At 45.4% G+C, this 9,756-nt stretch overlaps 1 long non-coding RNA gene across 5 annotated transcripts; it reads left to right on the forward strand.

Annotated features, from left to right (window-relative positions):
• Positions 1–23: 23 nt before the first annotated feature.
• LOC103162820 lies at positions 24–7,522 on the forward strand. 5 transcript variants are annotated; one of them, XR_004768831.1, is made up of 6 exons: positions 24–556; positions 1,930–2,122; positions 2,234–2,648; positions 3,583–3,670; positions 5,672–5,738; positions 7,264–7,522. It is a non-coding gene; the product is annotated as an uncharacterized LOC103162820 (long non-coding RNA). The 5 variants fall into 5 exon arrangements; XR_004768830.1 differs by having other exon boundaries at positions 2,234–3,670; XR_004768834.1 differs by lacking the exon at positions 5,672–5,738.
• The last annotated feature ends 2,234 nt before the right edge of the window (positions 7,523–9,756 follow it).

Genomic DNA, 9,756 nt, shown 5'->3' on the forward strand with positions numbered 1-9,756 from the left:
CCGCCCCCCGCCCCCCGCACGAGTGCTAACACCCGCAGTATTTTTGTTAGCCACCGTCTGTCTGCCCCGCAGAAAGACAAACTTCAGCTCGAGTTCCGGCTGTGTCGCTGTCAACGTCTCCCGGCCTCTCCGCGTCACTGATGCAACTGACTCTCGGGGTTAGTTGTCGTTGCCACGTGTTATTTGCGGGATTCTTAAAAAAAAAAAAAACCGCCTCTTCATGAAATTGCTTAAGTACAACCGAGCGGTGGCCTTGTGCTCTCACAACCTAGCGATAAAAGTGTCCCACAACTATTTGTTAGTTTTTTTTTTTTTTTTTTTTTTTTTTGGTTATTACTTTTCTTTGCGATGCACGCAGTCCTGTTCGGTGCCTTCAGCCAAGCAGAGTTGTTAAAAGACGAGTTAATTTTCGCGGTCTGCAGAGATTTTTGAAGGGCTCAAACTTGGGAAAGCGGAGAGAAAAGGCCCGGAGCTATAAGATGTAATTGCTGTTATTGGTACCAGGCCTGTGGGAAGGATGGAGGGAGGCGTTTGTTTCATCTGGACAATTGCTTAGGTATGGTATGATTCCCCTCAGGTGCTGGGCCGGGTCTGGGCGGGGGCGACTGACTCAGTCATCGGATCTCTTTTGCTCGCAGCCCAGCAGGGCAGATATTTATAAAATATGCAGGCTGCTGGGCTCCAAACACTGCACAGGGGACCTGTAATCATCTTGTCACATCTCAGGGCTGCTAGAAGCGGGCACTTGTATTTTTCCAAGTGCCAGCCGTCTTGTGTTGAATTTATCCACATTAGCATAAGGATAACTCTTCAGTTATGAGTAGAGGTAGCTGGCAGGGCTGCTTCTGTTTCTGAGCACTTTGTGCAAGTCAGCACGATCCCCCAGCCGCTCTTTTTCCACAGTTAAGAAGTCACTCGTATTTACCTGGCTGATCTGGACTGAAGTTCCCCGGAAAGGCCACATAGAGTTGTGTTTCTGTGAACTGGCTGCCGATTTAGAACGTCCTGGTTGGGGAGAGTTGGAATGATACAGATCCAGAGCCGGGTTATCCTGACCTGTCTCATCCGGTCAATAGCTATTTATCACCTGCGCTGTATCTAACCTATACTACTATCAGTTAAAATCTTTAGACCCGCCCCTTCCACCAGCTGGAAGGCTACAGAGGTCGTCAGAGTGGAGGCTTCCCCTGTTCTGCCCTCCCTTGCCTCCCTCCCTCCCTCCAGCACCACCAATGAATTTGGTGCATTCGTTTGCAGCTTAGTTTGTTACTAAGAGTTCATGGGATAACTAATCTCCACGCTGGAACATGTCTCTGGGGTCTACCCAAATTCAGGTTCCCCAGGGCCACGATCTCTTAACCCCCTTTGGGATGAGATATCTATAGTTTTCCTCCGACCATCGACTTTAGAATCTAGGAGACAGAACAAAACACTGAGTCCAGTCTGCATACCCTTTACTTTCAACACGGGGGTGGGGGCCAGACAGGGTTTCTCTGTGCAGCCCTGGCTGTCCTGGAACTCACTCTGTAAGCCAGGCTGGCCTCGAACTCACAGAGATCCTCCTGCCTCCCAGTGTTGGGGTTAAAGGTGTGCACCACCACTGCCTGACTACTTTCAACATCTTGTATCTTTTCTGTGCTTCATAGTTTGTGAAATATTTAAATATTGTCATTTAATATCCAGATTATTGTATAAACTATATGTATATTTTAAAGCCTAGATAACTTGAACAACACATCCAAAATGTGACCTAGCTAAAAGACGTAAAACAAGGTACTCGGCATAGATTTCTTAGGAAATCCTGTCATTCTGGAAGGTCTGATCTAAGATCAGAATCACGTAAGATCTCAATGCTGGAAGTTAATAGATTTTCACCCCATCCTCTCTTCTTTTTTGTTCACTCTAACGTTTGTCTATAAATGGGAATAGGTATGCACATGCTTCACATTGGGAAGCCAGAGCTGGTGTCTTCCTCTGCCTCTTTCAGCCTCAGTCCCTTGAGACTGGGGGTCAGGGGAGCATCCTGAACCTGAAGTTTGAGGGTTCTACAGTCAGGCTCTCTGGATCAACCCATCAACTCTGGGGTTAGAGGCACCCACAACCATGCCTTGCTTTTACATAGGTAAGTGAGGGGATTCTAACTCAAGTCTTCATGTTTACACAGCAAATATTTCTAGCCATTGGTCGAGCTCCCTGGTCCCTTCTATCTTCCTTTTATTCTTTAATGTTCTAGGAATGGGACTCCCGACCTCACACATACCGAGGGAGTACTCCACCATGGCTTCAGCAGCTCGGCCTGCCCTGCCTCTGTGCTTACTCCTTTGAAGGCACCAAGTCCCCCAAAACCTGGGAACAGCAGCAGGCACTGAGAGGAGCTAGGACAGTGATTCTCAACCTTCCTAATGCTGTGACCCTTTAACATGGTTCCTCATGTTGTGGGAAAAAAATTTATTTTTGCTGCTCCTTCATTACTGTAATGTTGCTACTGTCATGAATCACAAAGCAAATATCTGGTATGCAGGATATCTGATAAGTGACCCCTGTGAAAGTGTCATTCGTTCCACTAAAGGGCTCCTGACCCACAGGCTGAGAACTGCTGAGCCCAGGACTGCTCAGGACTTCCTGCCCATCACAGTGAGGGAAAAGAGGTGAGAACCAGTGTCACATAGCACATTCTACCCCAGCCATTCTCAGCAGCATGAGTTCCAGGTGAGCCTGGTATACATGAGTTCAAAGGCAGCCAGAGCTACATAACAAAGACCCTGTCTCAAAAAACTGACAAAGCAGGAAAGATTGGCCAGGCTCCTAAGGATGAGGCAGAGGGATGGCTTGAGTTTAAACTAAGGCCAAGCCTGGACAACACAGTGAGATGCTGTACAAAAATTAAACGCATAAAGCTAGCGCTATATTTACCTTAACAAAAAATAAAATTCATTTTAATAAATGTAGGCCGGGCAGTAGTGGCACATGCCTTTAATCCCAGTACTTGAAAGGCAGAGGCAGGTGGAGCTCTGTGAGTTCAAGGCCAGTCTCATCTACATAAGTTTCAGGACAGCCAGGGCTATCCCCTCTCCGATCCCTGAAAAAAAATTTTTTTTTTAATTCACGGAAGTATATTCTAATGGTACTGTAAGGGGTGTGACACCATGTTCTAGAAGGAGGCACAAAGAATTGTATGATGTTGGAGTAAGGAAAGTCTTTCCAATTAGAACCAGAAATGATAGAGATATAAATATGTGTTTATATTGTGTGGGTGTAGGGTATGGGAGGGACCTGGGTGACAGTCAGGACACAGTTTGGTTCTCCCCTTCAGTTGACCAGCTTACCAGCAAGCACTCCACCTACTAGAGAGCCAGCACAAGGTACACATTTTTATGAGCAATTCACTTTAGAAAAAAAATTAAATTATGTTGGATAGAAGGAAAAAATGCAGAATGTTTTAAAAAGCAGAGCCAGTCATATGGTACATCCCATAAGCCCAGCACTCAGGAGGCTGAGGTGGGACACACCTGAGACCAAGGCCGCTGTATAGAGAGACCTTGTCGAAAACCATTTCTGTTTGCTCCTTTTCTCAAACGCCAGGAAAGCAGAGTAAATGGTTATAGCACACCTGAGACACAGACTCAGAGAAGACGCCATTCAGCTGCAAGAAGGGACAGTCCGGTGTTAGGTGAGGCAGGGGCTGGAGAAATGATGGGGTGGGTGCAGGCTCTTGCTGCTCTCAAAGAGGATTTGGTTCAACTCTTAGCACCTTTACCACAAGGCTCAGAGCTGCCTCAGTCCAGCTCCGTAGGATATGAAGCCCTCTTCTGCCTCCTCAGGCACTGGGGGACATGCATGTTCTCTCACACACACAAATGAACCTCCAGGTTAGAAGTTTACAAAAATAATTAACAAAAAGAATCCAAATAACCAAAAAAATACAGAGAAGGACATAATTTGCTGTCGCTGTATGACAGAGGAATCAGCCTGACTCATCAATTAACAATGGTAACACAATCTGAACAGTTAGTTGTTTGGTGACTTCGTTATGCAGGCATCATTCAGGGCTCATCCAGAGTGGATATGACGTCCCTTGGTCACTAGGCCACTCTTGGTTTTTGTGTTTTGTTTTTTTTGTTTTTTTTAAAGACCAGAGCTCCTATGTACCCCTGGGTTGGTCTAAAACTCACTACATAGGCCAGGCTGGTCTGGAACTCAGAAGTGTGTCTGCCTCTGTCTTTGGTGCTGGGATTAAAGGTGTGTAGCACCACACATGGCAAGGCTATTCCATCTTAAGAAACCACCATTTTTTTCTATGTGTGCTACACCACATGGCCCAGGACTGTCTGTGCACACACAAACAAAACATGCACACGTTGTAAAGACAGTACAAAGACACTTTTCATAAAGTGTTTGATTTCCTACATATTTTAGGATGAGCCTCAAGAAAATATTGAGGGTGGCTACCTCAGGAGGTAAGGAGGTGGAAGGCGGGACTGGGGCCTATACCACACTGCCACGTCACATCACTGCTATGACTGAGTAGTAACCCGTTGTATGGATTACACGTTATGCAAGTCTCTGACTATCAGACGTGCAGGCCTGGTTCCTAATTATTATAGATCTGTACAATCTCCTGATCAAAGATCTGAAATGAGACTCTGTGTGTGTTTAAGGCTTTCCATTCAGGGTTCAGGGGTGGTTAACCATTAGCCGGTGTGCACCCCTAATGGCACTGGAGACTAATTATTCATTGCTTCTTACCGGAACAAATGCTGCCACAGCCTGGGAGAGGGTGGCCAGATGTGAATAAAAAAAACCATACACATTTATCTTGATGCAGATCATTTTTTTACAGGCCAAGCATTATGATGTGTGAAAATAGGGCTGGGTTGTTTTCATCAAAAATGAATTAATGTGTGGGTAAAGTTAGTACACCCTTGAAAGGAAGGAACTTGGTTAAGAGAAGGCTTTTCCAGTCCCATGGTGTGTTTGTAAATGGGAGTGATCTCAATTGTCTCCACAGGGTGTCCTGTAAAAGCCAAGGCAATTCCTTTGTATTTCCTTTTGTTTTTTGTTTTTGAGACAGGGTTTCTTTGTATAACAGCACTGGCTATCCTGGCACTGACTTTGTAGACCAAGCTGGCCTCCAACTCACAGAGATCCACCTGCCTCTGCCTGCCGAGTGCTGTGATCAAAGGTGTGTGCCAACACCATCCGGTCCTTCATTTTTTCTTGAAAGGCAGAAATGCTTATTCCCTTCCAAGCTTCATGAATAAATGTAGGGTTTTTTGTATTTATCTAATTGCTTATTGCAGTGTTGGGGGTTGAACCCAGTACTTGCCGTGCTAGGCAAGCAGTGACTATTGAGCGACACCTCAACCTTAACAAGCTTGATTTTTAAAACTCTGGCATCTGCTACATATTACTTAACTATACCCGATGTACAAAGACAGGTATATTCTGTTTTAGTTTTACATTTCAGAGGTCCTTTAACGTATATAAACGTAATACGTATATATAACGTATAATGTATATATATAACATACAAAACTGTACCAGTTTTAAAGAGAAGAAAGCATTCCCTTTCTTGTTAGACAGATGTTCACGTATCCCAGGCTGGCCTGAAACTCCCTTAGGTGGCTGGGGGGACCTTCAACCTCTGATCCCCCTGCCTCTCTATCGCTAGGTCTGCAGACCTGCTTTACCTAGGGATCAAGTTCAGGACTCCATGCATGAAAGCAAGCAAGTATTAAGTAAGCTACGTTATTTTTTAACGATGTGCCTATGTGTGTGTGGGGGGAGGCACATGCCCAAGAGGGAAGGTGTCCTTGGAGATGACGGTCATGATCCTCCCAAGGTGCATACTGGGAACTGAACTTTGAGCCCCTGGAGGAGCAGGACAGTCTTAACCTCTGAGCCATCTCTCCAGCCCAAAACCTTTTTTTTTTTAATTAAAATTATTTTTTGCTATGGGTGTCTTGCCTGCATGTGTGTCTGTCTATCGCATGTGTGCCTGGTGCCCTCGGAGGCCAGAAGGGGACTTTGGATCCTCTGGAACTGGGTTGTAGCTGGTTTGTCAGCTGCCATGTAGGTGCTGTGACTTCTCCCTCTGGGCGTGCAGCACGTCCGAGCTCTGAACTACCGAGCCACCGATTTACTTTCAGGAAATCCTAAAGATAGATGTGTGATCCCAGATACAATGACCCTGTCATTCCCAATGCTTTTGTTTGCTTTTTAACTTTTTATTATGGATGTTTTTCCCTTTTCCTTTTTTCACACCCTGTAGTTCAGGATGGTGTGGGAATTCATTATGTAACCCAGACAGACATTGGCCTTGAACTCGGGACAGACCTCCTGCCTGGGCCTGCAGGGTGCAGGAGTTGGGGGCATGTCACAGAACACCTGCTTCTCTAAGTAGGAAGGGAACACAGGCTTTGTGCAGGTGTTCCACCCCCCCCCCAGCACCCGGCCGACCCAAGCCAGAGTTGTTGATTCTTGAGCTGACTTCCTTCACCTAACCCTCACACTGTCTTTTTACTTTCATTATTTGCTGTAAATCCCAGACATCATATAACTCCTGGATCAGCCTTTATCTAGCTTGCCTGATCAGTAGCTCTGAGCTCTGTAGGCAAACCAGAATTATACACTCCATTGTCTTTTTCTAGGTGTTTTCTGCTTCAAGGGTCAAACATTTTTTTCAGAGAGAACAATTACATTTTGTCCTTAGTCGGTACATTAATGCCCTTAGTTCTAGCAGGCCATTATTTAGGTCAATAAAGAGCTAAAATTCCTCCCTCAGACGGGCTTATTGGATGTCCATTTCCATTCTTTCTGCTGGCACTAGACACACTATGCGCCCATTTTGTTCCGTTTGCCCTATTGTTTGGTTGATGAAACACATTCACGTCACTACACACTTTTTTTTTTTTTCTGGTGCTGGGAATTGGATAGTCACTGTGACCAAATGCTCCACAGAAAGAGCAATTAGGGAATAAAAATTTATTTTGTCTCATGGTTTAAGTGGGCATGGGCACCCTCTCAAACGAATAAATGCCTTTTAAAAAAATAAATGTCTTTTAAAAAGACAAAAGCCTTTATTTTTCCTCTTTTTTTTTCTGTAAAACACACACACACACACACACACACACACACACAGATATGGAGATATGGAGAGGGCAGTCTTCTCTCCCTCCACCAAGTTTCTGGGACAGTCTTCCAGGCTGGGCGGCCTGCAAGCTATGGGCTGATTCTCTGTCTCTTATCTTCCATCTCTTGCAGGAGCGCTGCAGGAATTATAGGTGCACACCATTGCATTAGGATGGGTTCTGGGGGATCAAACTCAGGTCAAGCAAGTGCACCAAGCACTTTTGCCCATCAAGCCATCTCTCCATCTCGAGAGGGGAATCTTCATTAAATGGAAAGACATTACTTTTGGGAGACAGGGCCTTACTGTACCGCTCTGTCTGGCCTGGAACTCAACAGAGACCCTCCACCTGCCTCTGCCCCTGAGTGCTGGGAATAAAGATGTGCACCACTATACCTGGCCTCCAGCTCATAATTTTTAACACTAATTTGATTTTAGCCATATAGAAAAATTTAAGAATAATACAAAAGAAATCCTGTATACTCTTTACACCCAGACTCTACAATTAGGTTCATGTTTTTCCGCTTATGCATACATAAGTGCATATGCACACACATAACTGCTTTTCTCCCCTCTCCCGCTTAAAAAAAGACATTGTTTAGCCGGGTGTTGGTGGCACACTCCTTTAATCCCAGCACTCAGGAGGCAGAGGCAGGAGGATCTCTGTGAGTTCGAGGTCAGCCTGTTATACACAGCGAGTTCCAGGATAGGCTCCAAAGCAATACAAAGAAACCCTGTCTTGAAAAAAAAACAAAACAAACGAACAAACAAAAAAGACTTATTGTTTATTTGCCTGAGCTGTCATGGGCAGGCCAGAAGAAGGCATCAGATCCAGTTGAGCTGGGATTATAAACAGTTGTGAACCCAATGTGGATGCTGGGAACTGAACATGAGTCCTCCAGAAAATCAGCAAGCTCTCTTAACCATCGAGCCATCTCTCCAGCCCCTACGCAATCCTTTTCATACTTACACATCTTATTTTCCTTGAATTACAGGATAGTGTGCTGCAGATACATTGTCCATTGGCCCCTAAAGACCTCAGTGTGTGGGCATCTCCTTATGTAACAAACTTAGGACCTGAACACTGCTGCTTCCAAGCTGTCATCTAACACACCAACCATTTATATTTTTCTGTCAGATGATGTCCTTCATCAGAAACAAACTTTCCTAAATTCAAATAAGGATCAGACATTGGTTGTGTTTGGCTAACCTCTCTGGCTGGCTTTCCTTCCTTCCTTCCTTCCTTCCTTCCTTCCTTCCTTCCTTCCTTCCTCCCTTCCTCCCTCCCTCCCTCCCTCCCTCCCTCCCTCCCTTCCTTCGAGGCAGGGTTTCTCCAGGTAGCCCTGGCTGTCCTGGAATTCATTTCATAGGCCAGGCTGGCCTTACCTCAGAGATCCTCCTGCCTCTGCCTCCCAAGTGCCCCGATTAAAGGTGTGCACAATCACTGCCCTGTTTCTCTGGCCTTTTAAAATCTGGGTTACTTTGTATTTGTCTTTAGTAACCTCAGCATTTTTTTTTTTTTTTTAAAGTAAAGGCCTGCTGTTTTAGAGTTCCCTTCCCAGCTTGGATTGTCTGATGTCTTCTCAGGTAGACTGAAGCTGTCACATTCCAAAAATGACCTCATGCCCTTCGCAGTGCAGGTGTCAAGTGACATGTGATCTCAGCATTGTCTTCTTTTGTTAACCTCGGTCACGATTGAGATGATGTCTCCCGAAACTCTCCACCCTGGGTATTATTTTTACCTTTGTGGTTGGTAAATCTATCAAGTATATCAAAATAGGAGGCTGTCCTGTCCTTCAATCCTTCATCCCCTATCTCTGCAGGCGGTCATTTCCTCTGCTCTAGCACAGTGGGGAGAGGTCCCCTCCAGCTGATTGTCTTGTTCTTTTAGTAGTCAATAGTCGATTGTTACATTATTGTAAAAACTACCAGATTTACCCACAGGGAGTTCCTCAAACTCTTTTTTTATTAATTAAATTTGTTCTTTGACAATTTCATATATACAATGTATTCTGATTACTCTCCCCTCCCCCTTACCTCCTCCAATCGCTCCTCTCCCCTACAAATCCCTTTGTCATGTTCATGTCTTTTTTTTTTTTTTTTAAGATTTAAAAAAACTTACGCATATGTGTTTTGCCTGAATGTGTGCAGGTGTTCCATGTGTGCCTGGTACCCTCAGAGGCCAGAAGAGGGAGTTGGATGCTTGGGAACTGCAGTTAGGATGACTGTGGGCCACTATGCGTTAGGAAGGGTACCCGGTGAAAGGTTCAGGCATTATGCTGGCCTGCTCCTGTTACCTGGTGGAATCCACTTAGGCAATACCCTGGTCAGCCCAAGGTTCCATGGGAAAGAAGTCTGCACACAGGTGCAGAGGACCCCTTTAAAAGATAGGCCCCTGCACCTTTCTCTCTCTCTCTCTGCCCCTTTACGCTCGCGCTCTCTCTCTCTCTCCCCCTGTTCCTGCTCTCTGTCCCCTCTCTCTGTTTCCCCGCTCTGTCTCTCTATGGCGACCGGCCATGGCGGTCAGCCATTACCCTGTTCCTCCTCTTAGTCTCCCCATTCTGCCGGTCCTTATAATAAACTTATAGTCAATATGTCTGTCTCAGCAATATTTCTCTTTTCTTCTT

This window comes from Cricetulus griseus, chromosome 2 (assembly GCF_003668045.3).
Source record: "Cricetulus griseus strain 17A/GY chromosome 2, alternate assembly CriGri-PICRH-1.0, whole genome shotgun sequence".
In the NCBI taxonomy this organism is placed as follows: Eukaryota; Metazoa; Chordata; class Mammalia; order Rodentia; family Cricetidae; genus Cricetulus; species Cricetulus griseus.